Raw genomic sequence first — 15,767 nt, 5'->3', positions numbered from 1 at the left:
AGAATGGAAACTCTTCAATAGTTTCTAATTTTGAGGTTGTAGAGATCAACTGATTGATTGTTGAGTTTCTGGGCTTCATCCAAGTGTGCAATTTGTGTTAACAGGTGGAAAATTTCATCTAGAGTTTGAAGGATGGAAGCTATATATACAAATGACCTGGAGATCCATATTGTCTGCTGTTATGCATTGTGAAATCAAGCATATAGATGGCAGATTATATAGAGGTATGGCAGGGATGTGTTAAATTGGCAGATTATATACATTGTAGAGTGGAGACCATCATTTGCAGCAGGCATTTACATACTAGGTTCTCTAATTTTGCCGTCATAAGTTCTGGGAATCACATGTTATATCTTTGTAAGTACTCGGTGTGAGAATTATCAATAAAATACTTCATTATGCTGCTAACATATAATTTCTAGTTTGCATGCTAGGTGTTTGTTAAAATGTCAATGGTGATATAGGTGCATATTCATCATCAATTCATTAAAATTCCAACAAGTTTGATTATCATGAGCTGTCTCTCACATATTTAAATTGCATGCCAACTGTTTGAATTAATGTCTAGCTGTTGTAGGTGCATGTTTACATTGTGTGGGTCATCTATATGCATTCAAAAGACAAAAAAGAATTGCTTTTGCATTATGGCTCTTTGCCTTGACATCTTAGTAAGCATTTGATGTAATGACCCTCTCTATAAGGGCCACTGAAACCCTCAAATTGAACTAAGGAATTTTGTCAAAAACTTGGCATGTAACTGAATAGAGCTGCGAATAAGGCTAATTGTTGTGTAACGAAACCACAAAGTACAATGCCAATGAATAATAACAGTACCAACAATATTCAGATTATGGCAAATTTCAGCTTGCTATTACCGACATTTATGGAATGTGGTGCAAATGCATATGATTATAGATGGAAGACCATATGTAACCCTTATAAATGCAGTCCTAATCTGATTACAACAAAGGGGTGATTTGAACACACAAATTGACTGAATTAAATAGCAGATATTAATGAACTGTCTAACTATGCAGTTTTGATTGTAATCTACCAAATCCTTGACAAGACAATACAATGCTATGATATCACTGTTCAGATTGGAATATATATGACTGTTTCAGCAGTGAATACAATGCAACTTTTACATTTTTTTGCCATCAACTATCAACTCAATTGCAATGTAAAAGAACCTGGATCGCTGCCTTAATTTGCTGATGACGGCTGATGAAGCCGACACCCCAAATCTTCCCAAACCGCCCTCCAACTATGACAAATCTGCAACCCTGTTTGGCCGTACCAGGTAGCTGGGAGACTGCGATTTAATTTCTGATTTTTTTGTTTTCTTTACTGCTGACGAAAATGCCCTAATTGGGATCGCCTAGGGTCATATTGTGCCCTCCCAAAAGCATAGAGTAGTTCCCCAATAGGTTGAGGAGATATGAGCAAATATTTGATTCCAAACCCTTGCCAAAATGATCCACCAATGCTATGATGAATTCGAGCCCTTATTCCAACCACGGACAAACCCTAACAACGAATTCTCAATAAGCTCCAATGAGATGGCTGAATACCAACTCCAATTATGCAACAATTCAGGTGATATTTCACACCCTCAAAGTCGCCAATCCAAGGGAGTGATTCGTTCCCAAAGATCGAATAATTTGCAGATCCAAAGTCCACAAATGTCTTCACAATGAAGAAGTAGAAGAGTTCTCCAATCCAAGCATGTCCAAATGAGAGGCCCAGCCCTCTATTTATTCACTTTTCTAAGAAGTTGCTAGAACTTCTAGAAACATCCTTTATAAATTCTCATTATAATGCACTTTTTATAATAAAGTAATTTTATAAAAATAAAAAGTGCAACTCAAATTAAAATTATAACATGTGGGCCCCAATATCACATAATGATAAAATATAACCTCTTAACACTTCTTCAAGAGCAAGATATGACTATCTGATCCGCAGAATTGACTCTCTTTCCACACCATTTGCCTACGAGAGTCTGGAATAGGCAAATCCATGATCAATGCCATGTCGAACTAAAGAGGGGACATTACATTTGAAAGCATTTAAATCATAGCTGACTTCATTTCAAGCAATCATTATCAAACAGCAACATTGAAACAGCAAGTAAAGAGGTTGTATGCAAAGTGTTTCACGATATCCCCTGAGCCTCCAATCACCATTTTGAGGTCAAAATTAGCAAGGGCCTGTCTTGTATGTCTATGCAAGAGAGCTATTTGATGCAAGCTCCTTTGAGCATAGACTTCTAGCTTTTGTATGGATTTCATAATCAATGTGTTTTGTATACTTATGACAAATTTTAAATATCAAAATGTGTAATTTCCTTCCACTAAAATTTGCATTTGTACTTATGTGATGGATGTATACTTGGATATGTGATCAAAGCCACTTTGATTTGATGAGGTTATTGTGTTTTTAAGGTTTATTTATTATAGGATACATGAAACAAGTTTTATGTCCTTAAAAACCCCTAAATTTCATAGGTTGCTCAATTTGCAGAGTTTGAAGCCGAATCTGAGCCCAAGTAAATAATTCGCATTCTAAGGCTGTTCAAAATGTGGGACTTGCTTAAGTCCTTGTTGCAATGATATGTGGAAATAATTCTCATTTCCTCCAAACCTAGCTACCACCTGTAAGGGATAAGCAGACCGCACGTTTTCTAGGTTACAAGATCAATATAAGGAAACAACATCACAACTTGTAGAGTGGATGACATGTAAGACAATTTGCAGGTTTCACATACAAATAAATTGACAATCCTGAATAACCTGGTTGTCATATCTTTTGGTGAAAGTTGAAGAAAGGAGAAGATCACATTTGTTTGAATTTTTGTGTAGGGCCCGTCATACCACCTAAATAATGTATTAGATTCTTCCCAAACTAAAGAGAACCACTAGTAGGAGAGGGTTGCATATTGTTGGTAAACAGATTTGTCACTGCAAGTGCTTATCTGAAAATGACCATGTTTCCTTTGTCAAAATAAAAATTATTCCAACAGTTGTATAGACTGCAATCAATCACTATCAGATTGCAATCTTCCTTTGTGTTTGAGAAGGGTAGCTCCATCGTATGATGTGGATATTTAGGATTTTTTTGTACTTTTCACCTAAAAGTAAAAGTGGAGACAAAGCAAAACTAAACGAAATAGATGACAGAAACCCCAACACTAGACATACAAAGAGCATATGAGATTCCCAAAGCATAACAGTTTACAAAGGTGGTTTCACCACATAATAAATATAAATATGCAACAATGAAATAAAAGATTAGATCTCAACATACAAGGAGACAAATTATTATCATAATCAAGCCAAGGTACCAGGGCATGATTGTGTTCCATCAATACATATATCATCAGGATTAGAAACCAAAGGATTCTATACAAGCACAAAGATATCACTAACTTGACATACAACAGATTTAGCAATAATAATTCCATAACACATCTTGACATACAAACAAAATGCATTATTCGTTATCTTTTTGAAAATATACAAGTTAAAAAAACTTTGAAAACAACGTATCGAACCAAGAGTTTCCTTAAAAACTTCTGTGCAGCTTCCCCTTATACAAAAGTTTTTTTATTACATTACATGAGCCTTGTATTTATAGGCTTAACAAAATATATACCATAACTAGTAGGTTAATAACTAGTTTTATTTCATGCATTTCAGAGAGGTTAATTAACCTCATGATTTTGCACAAAAAATGGTTGGTTAACCTCAACACTATCAACCAAAAAAGACTTCAAACTTGAAAATTTGCAGAAGAAGATTGAATAATTGAACTTGATGAAGTAAATGACGTTGAATCTCCTCATGATTTGATGCGTGGTTTGGTGTCTGGATCATTGACTTCGAAGAATTCATTCACCCAGAACATTCCTTCATTTCCATCATCTATCTATATCAATTGTCTTTAGAAAGTATCTATCATTCCACAGTATTACCCTAGTTTGTTTCACTTCAATTGATTTCACTGTATGTATTTGAAGTATCTTCTCAAATATGTTTTGATCTCAAACTACATCACATTGTACTCATTATCAATTGCATTGTTTTAATCTGAAATAGTATCTCCCTATATTTCATGGACACTTGATAAAATTTCACACACCTTCACAAACATATATATAACCACACATCGGTAAAGAGGAGTAATTCATAACCTTGACTCCTTAGGGAGCACTTTTAAATTATTATGCATTTGTCAAAGCATTAGTGATGAGATAAGCTTTAACATGTTTGATATCTCGGATTCACAAAAAATAGTTAGAATTCCCTACTTCTGGAAGTATTTGTGCCCCAATCATAGAGGTTATTCTTATAGAATAGGTTAAAATAGGACTTAGAGCCAAATAATTATGCTTTCAGCTAGCCTTTGAGTTAGTGTTGGTTTATCAATATCACCATTTACAACTTTAGATAGAAGTGTAGTTTAAAGTTTCATCTTGCCCATTACTCGCTCCGCAGGTAAGTGGATTCTTTCCTAAAAGCCAAGAGGAAAGAATATTGGTAACACTCCTTACAAAACCTCTCAACTTCCTGCTTACCTTGAGTTGATCTAAGGAACAGTGAGAAGGGGGAGCCTTCCCTTTAAAGTAGGAGAGACTCTATCTCACATGCTGTGGCTGGTCATCCTATTTTGCGACTAGAAATTATCCAAAACTGTCGGTTGCAAAAATCCACCCAACAAAATGGACAGACGAAGATTGTGAACAAGTGGCTAGAAGGCTACCTCCGAAACTACATTTCAACACAGCAACGGGCATGGGTCGAATGGATATATCTGGGGGAATATTGTTACAATACCACTTATTACATGTCCATTGGGATGGCACCCTTCAAAGCATTATACAGGGACGGACTCCTTTCATTTATCAACATGGTACTTGGCGACAGCCGCACACCAAGGGTGAGGGACTAGCTTCAGGAATGACTAGACGTCCTGAGATTCTTGAAGGAAAACTTACAAAGGGTGCAGAATCAACAAAAGATCTACGCTGACAGACATTGGATTGAGAGAAGTTTCGAAGTGGCAGACTTGGTCTATCTCAAACTCCAACCATACAGGCAATCCTCATTGAAGGCAAAAGGGAAAGAAAAATTGAAGTCACATTTTTATGGTCCTTATCGCATAGCTCACTGCATCGGTGAAGTTGTCTATGAATTGGAACTTACAGAAGGAAGCTGCATCCATAACGTCTTTTATGTCTCTTGCCTAAGAAAGTCGTGGGACAGAACATCACAATAACCACAGATCTTTTGTTGCTCAATGAACAAAGGAAGCTCGTGTTAGAATTGGCCGAGATCCTTGATGTACGGGAGAAGACTCTGCAGAACCATACCCTGAGGGAATACTTGGTATGCTAGAAACACTTGTCATTGGATGACGCTACTTGGGAAGGTGAACACATTATGCAACATTCAGTATTGCATTTGTTTAAGGACATAAATTTTGGGATGGGAGGGTTGTAATGTTCCCTTCATAAAATAAATAATTAATCTAAACTTTGTTTATAGGCCAATTGATTTAGTATATCTTGGACTAATTTTTATTTAATTGTTTCCGTAGGTGTGGCCATCAGCTATCTTTGTAAACCCTCAGGAAGTTCCTCCAAAGGGTATTTAAGTATGGCATGTAGGCAGTAGTTGGTATGTGATTTGGATTATTTCTTTGTGCTATGAATTCTTGCTGGAGTTCAATATTGCTCACCATTTTGGAAGTGAAAGATCTTCCCTGCTTGGCTTTCTCTAGTTCTGGTGGGATTTAACCCTCACCCTATTCTGTCTGTATCGGTTGGCTTGGATCTGGCAAATCAAAGCACTATCATTATTTGCACCTATAATATAAACTTGGTTCCAAATTGATGTTTTGTATATATTCAAACTTTATTGTATATCTTACTTGGCAGACCGAAGGCTATTAACATCTCTACATCCATTCGTACATGTTCTGCTCATCGTCCTTACTTCCACCGTACACCCCCTATTGCACTTCATATGGTTGACTCATGTACCATACGGTCATCCTCCCCAACTGTACGGCCTTCCAACCCCACCCTACTGCCCTCCCCATTATACTATACGATCTTCCCTTCCTAATCGTACGACCTCACATCCTTGCACCATACAGACATCCAGAGGACTGTACAGACATCCTGAGTAACGTCTGGCTCCACACCTTTGCACTGTATGACATCTGAAGCAGTCTCCTACCCACCATACAGCCACCTGCTATCTTGACAATAAAATCGAAGCGAAGTAAGACAGGAATATCACACATAGACTAGGAGCTTTGACTATAGCTTGTATTACCATCTCAAATCCACGAAAAATGGTTAGATATCCCTTACTTTTGGAAGTCTTTGTGCCCCAATAGTAGAGGATTTTCTTATAGAATATATTAAAACAGAACCTAGAGCCAAACTAGTATGCTTTCAACTAGCCTTTGAGTTGGTGTTGGTTTATCAGTATTACCGTTTACAACTTTAGAGAGAAGTGTAGTTAGAGGTTTCATCTTGTCCATTACTCGCTCCATGAGTAAGTGGATTCTTTTTCTGAAAGCTAAGATGAAAGAATTTCTTGAGTAACCTTTCAAATCTCTCAACTTCTTGCTTACCTTGAATTGATCCAAGGATCGGTGAGAAGGGGGAACCTTCCCTTTAAGGTAGGAGAGACTCTGTCTCACACGTCGTGGCTGGTCTACCTATTTTGCAACAAAATTTTCACTAAACTATCGATTGCAAAATATCCACCCACCATATTTCATCTACACTTTTTGGTTCAACTTGAGAAAACAAACATTATTCATGTACTCTATTTCTTGTCATAAGTCCTATGTCTTTGCTTCCAATAATCTGATTAGCAAGGTGATTCTATGTCAAATTCTTATTTGGTGTAGGTATCATTGACTCAATTCTTCTTTTCTAAGTTTAGATCTTGGTTCTTCTCCCTGTTCCACAACTTGAATGTCATTCTGCAAATCATTGTTAGTCTCAAAGAATGTTTCAACATTTTCTTGGATAGGCTTAGGTTTAGCTTCTTCATCTTCAAAATTATGATCATCAACAATAGTTACTAAAGCTATCTCTTCTATTAAATCCTCTTTCTCAACCAATCTAAGCTCATCATCACTATCATTCAAGAATTCTTCTAATCTTGCATAAAATTTATCATCATCAAAAACACAATCCTTAGGCATTCTTGATTTGTAAGGTTTTCTAGTGTTTTTTACTCTCTTAGGACATTTGGATGAAAAATGATCAAATTCTTTACATGTCCAATGAACAAAAATTTTCATAACATCTGGTTCTCTTTTCATAAGCAGGGCAATTCCTTCTTCAATCTTTCCATATTCTTCAAATATGGATCTACTTCTGTTGGCATAATCTTCATTTGTGCTTGCACTCCTTGATAAAAAAGGTATATTCATTTCTATGCAGCAAAAAGATTCTAGATCTAGAAACTCAATGTTCTGTTTTTTACATAATTATGATATCTCACCAAGGAACTCCATCTTTTGAGTATCAAAATCAACTCCATCAATCTTAGGACTTTCTTTTCTAAAATGACCCAACATTGATCTCCTTAAGCTATTAAGTTTTTCCTTCAACAACCTAATGCTCTGATACCAATTGTTAGAAAGTAAAGTCCACCAAGATAACTAAGAGGTGGGGGGGTGAATCAATTATTAGATCAATATAAATTTTATCAACCTTATTAAACCTTATACATGTGAACAATATAATCAGCAACCATAAGAAGATACACATACACAATAACACCAAATATGTTAACTAGGAAAACCCCCTTGGGGTAGTTCCCACAAAATGATGTACTGATATATAAGTTCCTTGTAAGAGGATGGACTCTATTGGGAGCCAATGAAATACATTTAGTACATATCAGTTCCTATTAGGAGACTTGGTGGGCGGACTTAAAGAGTCAATTCTTTGAGGCGACTTTGTCGAGTAACTTGGCAAGCCCACATGGTCAGATGACTTGGTGAGCCAACCTGGCTAGAAAAATTGGCGAGCAAACTTAAAGAATCGACTTGGTGTCGCCAGCTAGGATCGCGCACCGAGGTCGCTCGTCTGGGTCGACCCAACTTGGGTCACCCAACTGGGTCAACCAGTCTCTGTCGCCCGACTAGGTGGGCCCAGCCTAGGGCAACCCAATTGGGTCACCAAAGTGGGTCGACGAAAAAAAAAAATGATCATGGGAGGTTTGAATCCCTATTAAGAGATTCCAACCCTGTTTGGAGTTGTAGAAATCAGATGTACCTACTGTCCAAATAGCTTCACGGGCAAGACCATCGAACTCACTGTCCAACTGATCTTTGTATTATTCCTTTCAGCTTCAGGTGCAAGACCATCAAACTCACTATCCAACTGGTCTCTGTATTATTCTTTTCAAAATAATAGAAATGAAATTGACCTTCACAACTCGAACTCTTTCTCTGTCCTCTTACTATGCCAATACTGCACCAAATGCTTTCTCAGATCTCAATACCAAGTCTTCAAATTCGCATCACACCGATCCCTTACTCACATTTACAAACTTTGCTATTACTTGCACAATTCGCACTTACACTCTTTTCACATATTCACACTTCATCACAAGGAAAATGACTTTCCTTTATACCATATCCTCAAAATAATTCTTTGAGTTGGCCTTGAGGCTTTCCTAATTAATTATAACAGGACCTCATTAAGATATTACTATTCATTACATCTTTTTACAAATAAAAAAACAGTCGGCTCATAATAAATACAACTTTTCACACGTGCGACCTTGAACCTCACCCACTCACTGACATCATCATCAGGCTATCTATTGTCATTGTCTAACTTCACTCATCACAATTCTATCCCTATTAAGAGATACAATCTAAACATTAAAAACCACTTATCAGGTACTCTATTTGCACATTGTCTTATGTAAGTCACCAATGACTTTCACATATCTTTGACTTTCTGCAAGTGCACTTGTCTACGTCATCTGGACACACTATAGAACATATCCTCAACTCTGCTTGTCCTCATCATCAACATACAGTCTATACAACCTCATTCTATCTGCTACTCTGCCAATCTTTACAGAAACAATACTATGTTGACATCAATGACAAACACAGTCATGAATGCAACATGTCAATCATGCTAACAATCTCTTCGACTATTCTAGCAATGCTTAAAATACCCCCCCTCCCAAAGGAATACCATCAGCATTCATGCTAACATTTATAACATGTAAATGCATGTCTAAAGTGAATTCACTTAACTTAGACATAAGTAGTAATTTTGGACCCAATTGCATATGTATGTGATAAAAGAAAACCCATTTCCACAAAGCTTAATCAAAAGTGGTGATTTTGGGCCTCATTGCATGTGTTTTAAAATATGTTTATGAGTCTTAAAAGTGAGCCAAGGAAAAGTTGCGAATTTTAACCCATTTGCATATCATCTCAACATGTAAATGGCTCTTATTTTTAATGACTTAAATCCTCAGTCAAGCCAAAGTGGCGATTTTGGGCTCAATTACATGTATTTCCATCATGTAAATGCAACGAAAAAGTGTGTTTTACTTCATAATATGAGGCTTTTTATCAAACACCTCAAAGTGGCGATTTTTAGCCCAAAAACACATGTTTTTTGCTCTCAAAACTTCACTTTTTAGGGCATTTTTTTTCCAAAAACGGATTTTATAGACTTCAAATGCTCATATCTTGAGCATTTCTTGGTCATTTTTGATGATCTAAGGGTCGTTTTTGTTTAAAATCACCCAAATAATACATTGTGCTACTCAAAAAGGGAGTTTTTTTGAGTGTTTTCTTCATTTCTCAACCCATCTAGGGCACATTTTTGCACCACTAAAACAGCAAGTGTTTGGATCAAGGTAAGTTTGAAAGCATTTCCTATCCTTCCTAGCTTGCATTCAAGTCTTTTAAATCACTTGATATGCTTTGGATGCCATTTTCCAAATTCTTTGCATGTTGTACATTACTTTGTCAAAACGGTTGCTAAAATGATGCAATTTTTTGCTCTAACTTCCTACACTTGGCAAGCTACAAATTTTGACTCATCCCTTGCAAGGATCGAGTCAAGATTCGAAGTCTTTTTAACACTTCATCTTGCAATCTTTCTACATCCCAGAAATCTCTTTGATTGCATTTTCAAATCTTTCACAAGTGTTTAAAACAACTTCTCTCACCTCTTGATAAAAGGGTATGATTCCTTGTTATTTTTCATTTAGGCATTTTGGTCTTGTTATTTTTCTTATTGCATATCTTTCAATTTACATTTTCAAATTTTTATGTTTTTGTATATATGTTGTCTCTTCTTTTTCTTCCATCTTCTTCTTCAAGTTGCATATGCAAGGTCCCATTTACTTGCACATGTAGTTGGAGATAAAATCTCATTCTAATATGGAAGCAAGTCCCTCTTTTCCCCTCACGAGAATGCAAGTGCAAGTCCCACCAATATGCATTCCATGGACCTCCATATGGTATGCGATGTTTCCGTTTCATTACACTTTACTCCTCATTTGCACATTTTAAAGCCCGTTGTCCACATATGCAATCCACTCTACAAAAACCATTTTTGGCAATCCTAGCCTTTTTTAGCCATTTTGAGCTTGACCCATTTTCTTATTCGCTCTCCGCAATCAACTCGTACACTTTCCCTATTCATACTTTGCCCAAATCCATGTTTTTACACAGCAACAATTTGCTATAGACTCCTCCTATGATGATGTTCTTACACTATGGAACTTTCATACAACAGTTGCACAAGTACATCACTCTACAATATTAAAAGAGCTTGCATCAGCAAAAGGCAAAGATATGCAAAAGGCAAAGATAAGAAAAAGATGAAGTGCCAATATGACCAATACCACAACTCCATCCCACCATCACTAGTAACATGAATATGGAAGATTTTCTCATAAGAGTCAATGCTGAAGCCATTGAGCATATGACTTGGATCAAACAAAGTCATATTAATTTGTTATCTACCTTTTCATGTGGCAGCTCATAAACCCGAGTTCATCCTTGCATGCGCCAAACATTTCGATGCAAACTCTAGAACTATCAGGGACTAAGACGGTAATATCATCATTAATCTTGATCCAGAGACTATTAATCAGATTTTTCATGTTCCTCACACTCCATTTGTCACAAGGATCACTAGACAGAAATCCTTGGATCATTAGAATGGAGATGGTTCTTACTACATGAAATTCATTAATGACAACTAGCTGATTCAAAGGAAGCTCAATCTTTCCCTAAAGGCATGCGAAGGTCAAAGTTCAAAGAGGAGATCAATGATCTTATCACATTGCTTAGCCGCCTAGCTGGCTCAAGGATTCAAATTTTTCGTATGCTTTAAGTAAATAGCAGTAGGAAGATTACATGTAAAGAGCAATTATATTGTAAGCACGGGATAACGTGTCCCTGCACAATCAGCTCATGTAGTCAAGTTGCAACTGCATTAGGCATGCAACTTTGAATAAGTCAAATTAATTAGTTAGAAGTTTGTTGGAGAATAAGTCAAGGTAGTTGAGAGCTTCCCCTTTTCCCTCCACCTTTCTCTCTCCTATTTTCCTATATAAAGGAGGGAGGAAGGCAAGAAAATTCTGTCAATTTATATGTGTACTCTAAGACCTTGTGCTTGGATGTAAGTCTAAATTGCTATCAATAAAAGAGGCAACTTGCTTTCAAACTTTGTGTTGATTAAAGGTGTTATGTGACGACATTTTTTGGATATTGTTTGAGTTTTGGAGCTTTGATCAAGAGGGATTTGAATTTAATCGTGCAAACTTTGAGCTGCCTATTACATTCAGAGCCAATTTGAACTTTTGAAGACTTTGTGTTACAGGAGGCCAAAGTGTAAAAGATAGTACTAGCAGCAATTACTTAGAGCTTAAGACTTTGGGCTTCAATTTTAAGTTTTTTAATTAAATTTGAGAGTATCCAATAAGAGACATTGTGCCTTACTATTTATTCCTTATTCGAAACAGATACAAAAGACTTTGGGATCCTGTTTTTGTTTCACAAAATATTAAAAGTCAATTGCCACCCTCGGTGTTGCTCTTACATCGATTCCAAGGTCACCAATATTTCATAGCAATAAGACACTTTTTGTTAAGTTAGAAAGTTATAGATTCCTAAAAAAAGAGGAATTGATCAAGAGAACCATCCTTTTTTGTAATTTCAGTTAAGTTCCTATTAAAGCTGCCTATGGTAAGAAGGGAGCCTCCCCTATTGCTGAGAAAGAAAAATCTCATGAAATGTTGCCTAAAGTCACAATTTTGTAAGTTGTAGTTAGTGACGTGCAAAATTTTTAGCCAACACTAGCCGAACTGTTGAATATCAAAATAGTCGCCACAAATATGGGGTCAAATAGTTCTTGTGCTTTGGCAATGCATCTCCGCATTTACTTCGAAGTATTTGATGGAATTATTCATGGGCTTCATTTTACAATTATAAATCTCCCATATTCATATGAAATTAATTGCCTTTAGAAATATGTTCACACAAACACAAACACATCTCTCATGATGAATCCATAGTCTTCACCAAGTCTAGTATCTGCAATTGTAATAATCATTGCATTAAATAAGAGGACACACTATCAAACAATTCTTTCGTATTCTCCTTGACTGAATACATATTATGCACAAACCACAATATCCATATATTCTAATGAAAATCAATGTTCTATCCTTCAAGATTTCAAATCAGTTCTCTACATATTTTGTAATCATTATATTGTATGAGGGGTCTGGTTGTATTCTTCTAATTATGTTTGGAAGATTCCAAAACTTCAACAATGAACCCATTCAAATATATACCACAATTATTGACATCCTACAACAACATTCTTAGAGGAGCTCCGCAAACAATTCATGTGTGTTGACATCAAGTATGTTTGCAAAAGCCCATTTCTATGAGGTATTTTGTCAAATAGATCACATGCTCCACATATGCCTCCATCTCTATATAAGGAATTTTGTAAAATGGTTTGAATCCCCTATCATTGAAAAAGTGTTTTCAGACTTTTTGTCAAGCAAATAACATGTGGTGGTTGTGATTACATTTTGCATGTATGCCTGCACAAGTAATTGGTATATTCATCAAGCATTCTATCAAACACTTCTTGTGCCAATCAATAGTGCACACCTTAACGCACAGACACATCGTCAAAGGTATCTATTTGCTTTGAGGGATCTTCATAATGTTGCAGGCTGACCTGGCTTGTTTGAGTGCTTCGACCTTGGTATGTGCTTTTAGGCTGCATGACCACAACATCCAATATGAAGCTCCTTTTCCATGTTGCCAAATACATCCTTTAATAAAATAAGATGAAAACCCAACTTATACACTCATGGGCTTATGCTTTTACACCTTTTTGCAGGCATGTAATCAATATTGATTTAGCCTCAAGGCAGCACTTCTTTAGGGCATTTGGTCAAACAATATGAGGGGATGCTCCAACAATGTGACTTATGATAGGCACACTTTGAGAGATATTGCCAATTTGTTTTAGGCATGTCTCCTTCATCTCACACGGGCTTGGATGGAAATACGTTATTAAGCATTACACATGTTGAATACATACAACCACCGAGTATCCAACAACAATATTTGGTAAAAGTTGAGACCTCATCATGAATAGGCTTTGATGGTTGCCCAGCTTTGCCCACATATTTGTACAACATCAAACACTAAAATGAAAGGGAGTTGGGTTCCTAAGTTTCCAAATTTTTCTGCTATCTCAAGGCTTTGGATCGCACTATTGGATTTTTTAAGGAAACACAATATTTTAGTCTAGAAAATCATGGTAACTTGAATTAGCTTGCTAGGGCCACACTAAAGGAATGCCCAACTGGATAAACTTAAGGATGGTCATCCTCAAGTCCCTCAATCTGAAGAAAACCCCAATACAGAGGTTTCTACCCATGGCATGATCGTTTCTCAGCTCTTCAACCCAGGCGTATAAAACAATCTTGTTCTGTTATTACTTTTCTTTCACAACAAGCTTATGGTGTATTGGGACTTCGCATTTGTTTGCAATGTCACAAAGAAATATCCGTTAAAAGTCCATAGCACCAATAAACCCATCATAGGTACAAGAAATGGCTTTTTCGATTGAAAGAGGTTTGAGTGCAATACTTATAATCCGATAAGAATGAAGGCAATAAAAGAAATATATTCCATTATAGTCTTCTGCCTTTTAATTTCAGTGATCATTGCACAAGCTTATATAATTGCATCATTCTATTTCATGTGATGGTATTTGAATACACTTCTACATATCCTTGATAAGCAAAACAACTGCCAAAGATTTATTTCTCTCATGCTTTGATAGATTTCTGCATTTTAATCCAAAATCTTGATTTCGGCACAGACGGCTAAATGCTTGATATTTCAAAATATGCTTATTCAAACCTTGATGTCTGATGAAGTTCCTTATTTCCTCAAACTCTGGTGAGTGTCTGCAAAATAACTAACTTTTATAGAGGTTAATTAGCCTCTTTCTTTTGCATATTTTCAAAGAGTCAGTTAACCTTCCATATTTTCAGAAGGGTCAATGAATCACTTCATTTTACATTTTTTTAATTCTTTCATTAACCTCATTAGTTATAGTTTTAATTTAAAATTTAAATGAGGTTAATGAAAAGCTTAAAAATACGTAATTTGAAATGATCAGTTACCCTCATTAAACACAATGGTTAATAAATCCCCAAACAAATGTAAAAAGTGAGCTTTGACTAACTGAGGATGGCTTTTGATTCGGGAGCCTGTTTTCAAGTATTTGAAATGCGGGATAAAGCTGAAGACGACCTGGAGACATTCAACTCACAAAACTGATGGATTTTGACAAGTAATCAAGCGTTTTAAAGGCGGAACCTTGTATTTTTATCTCTGGCCACAGACTGAAAAAATGGAGTTTTTGGAAATTTGACAGTGGAAAACTGGGAATTGCAAGTAATTGCAATGGGGGAACATGAGCTTAAAGGTGAATTCGCTTGATATTAATGACATTTTTAAAATTTTAGCCAGACAGGATACCAGGGCAACATATATGTAACTTTAGAAGGGATAATCAACACTTAAAAGAAAGAAAGTGCAGTGTTGAAGGGGAAGCAGGTAATAAAGGCAATGCTCTAATTAGTAATTTAGAGGCCACTTCCATATTATTTTCCAGCCAACAACTCTTTAAATGGGTCATGGTAGAAAGAGGACCAGGTTTTCAAGAAATCACAGCATCAATTCCAGTTTCCTATATTGTTTGAATTGATTAATAATATTTAATCAATAATTTAAAATTGTTTCTAGAAAATGTTACCAGGTACAAATTCTATCAGTTTTATATTGATTAAATAGAGCAATAAATATATTTAAAATCTTGTTAAAAAACAGATTTGGTTGAAAATTTATGGAAAAAATAAATAAAACAAATCTTAGTAGAGATTGTTTGAAATTTGAAAAGGAATATTTCAAATTAGCAGTTTAACAGAAGAAAGGAACCACAATATATAACACCAATGCACATATAGTAGCTACAAATTGTAGCAAAATGATGAATTTTTAATATTGAAACAAGCAAAAATAAATATAAGACTAAGGTGACCATTCCAATTGTGCCCTTTAGGCATCCCATAGCAAAAATAAATATTGAAACAAGCAAAAATAAACTACCCAAGAATCCACTGGGATGTCTAAAGAGCACAATT

General features: G+C 35.9%; 1 protein-coding gene across 2 annotated transcripts in view; it reads right to left on the bottom strand.

The window, feature by feature from the left end:
* PAA1 (P-type ATP-ase 1) overlaps nt 1-15,767 on the bottom strand; it is a 271,870-nt gene that overhangs the window by 164,819 nt on the left and 91,284 nt on the right. The window lies entirely within an intron of this gene.

The sequence above is a fragment of the Cupressus sempervirens genome, chromosome 11, assembly GCF_028749045.1.
Source record: "Cupressus sempervirens isolate cs-2001-9-10 chromosome 11, ASM2874904v1, whole genome shotgun sequence".
In the NCBI taxonomy this organism is placed as follows: Eukaryota; Viridiplantae; Streptophyta; class Pinopsida; order Cupressales; family Cupressaceae; genus Cupressus; species Cupressus sempervirens.
This window is presented reverse-complemented; position numbering and strand designations above follow the sequence as displayed.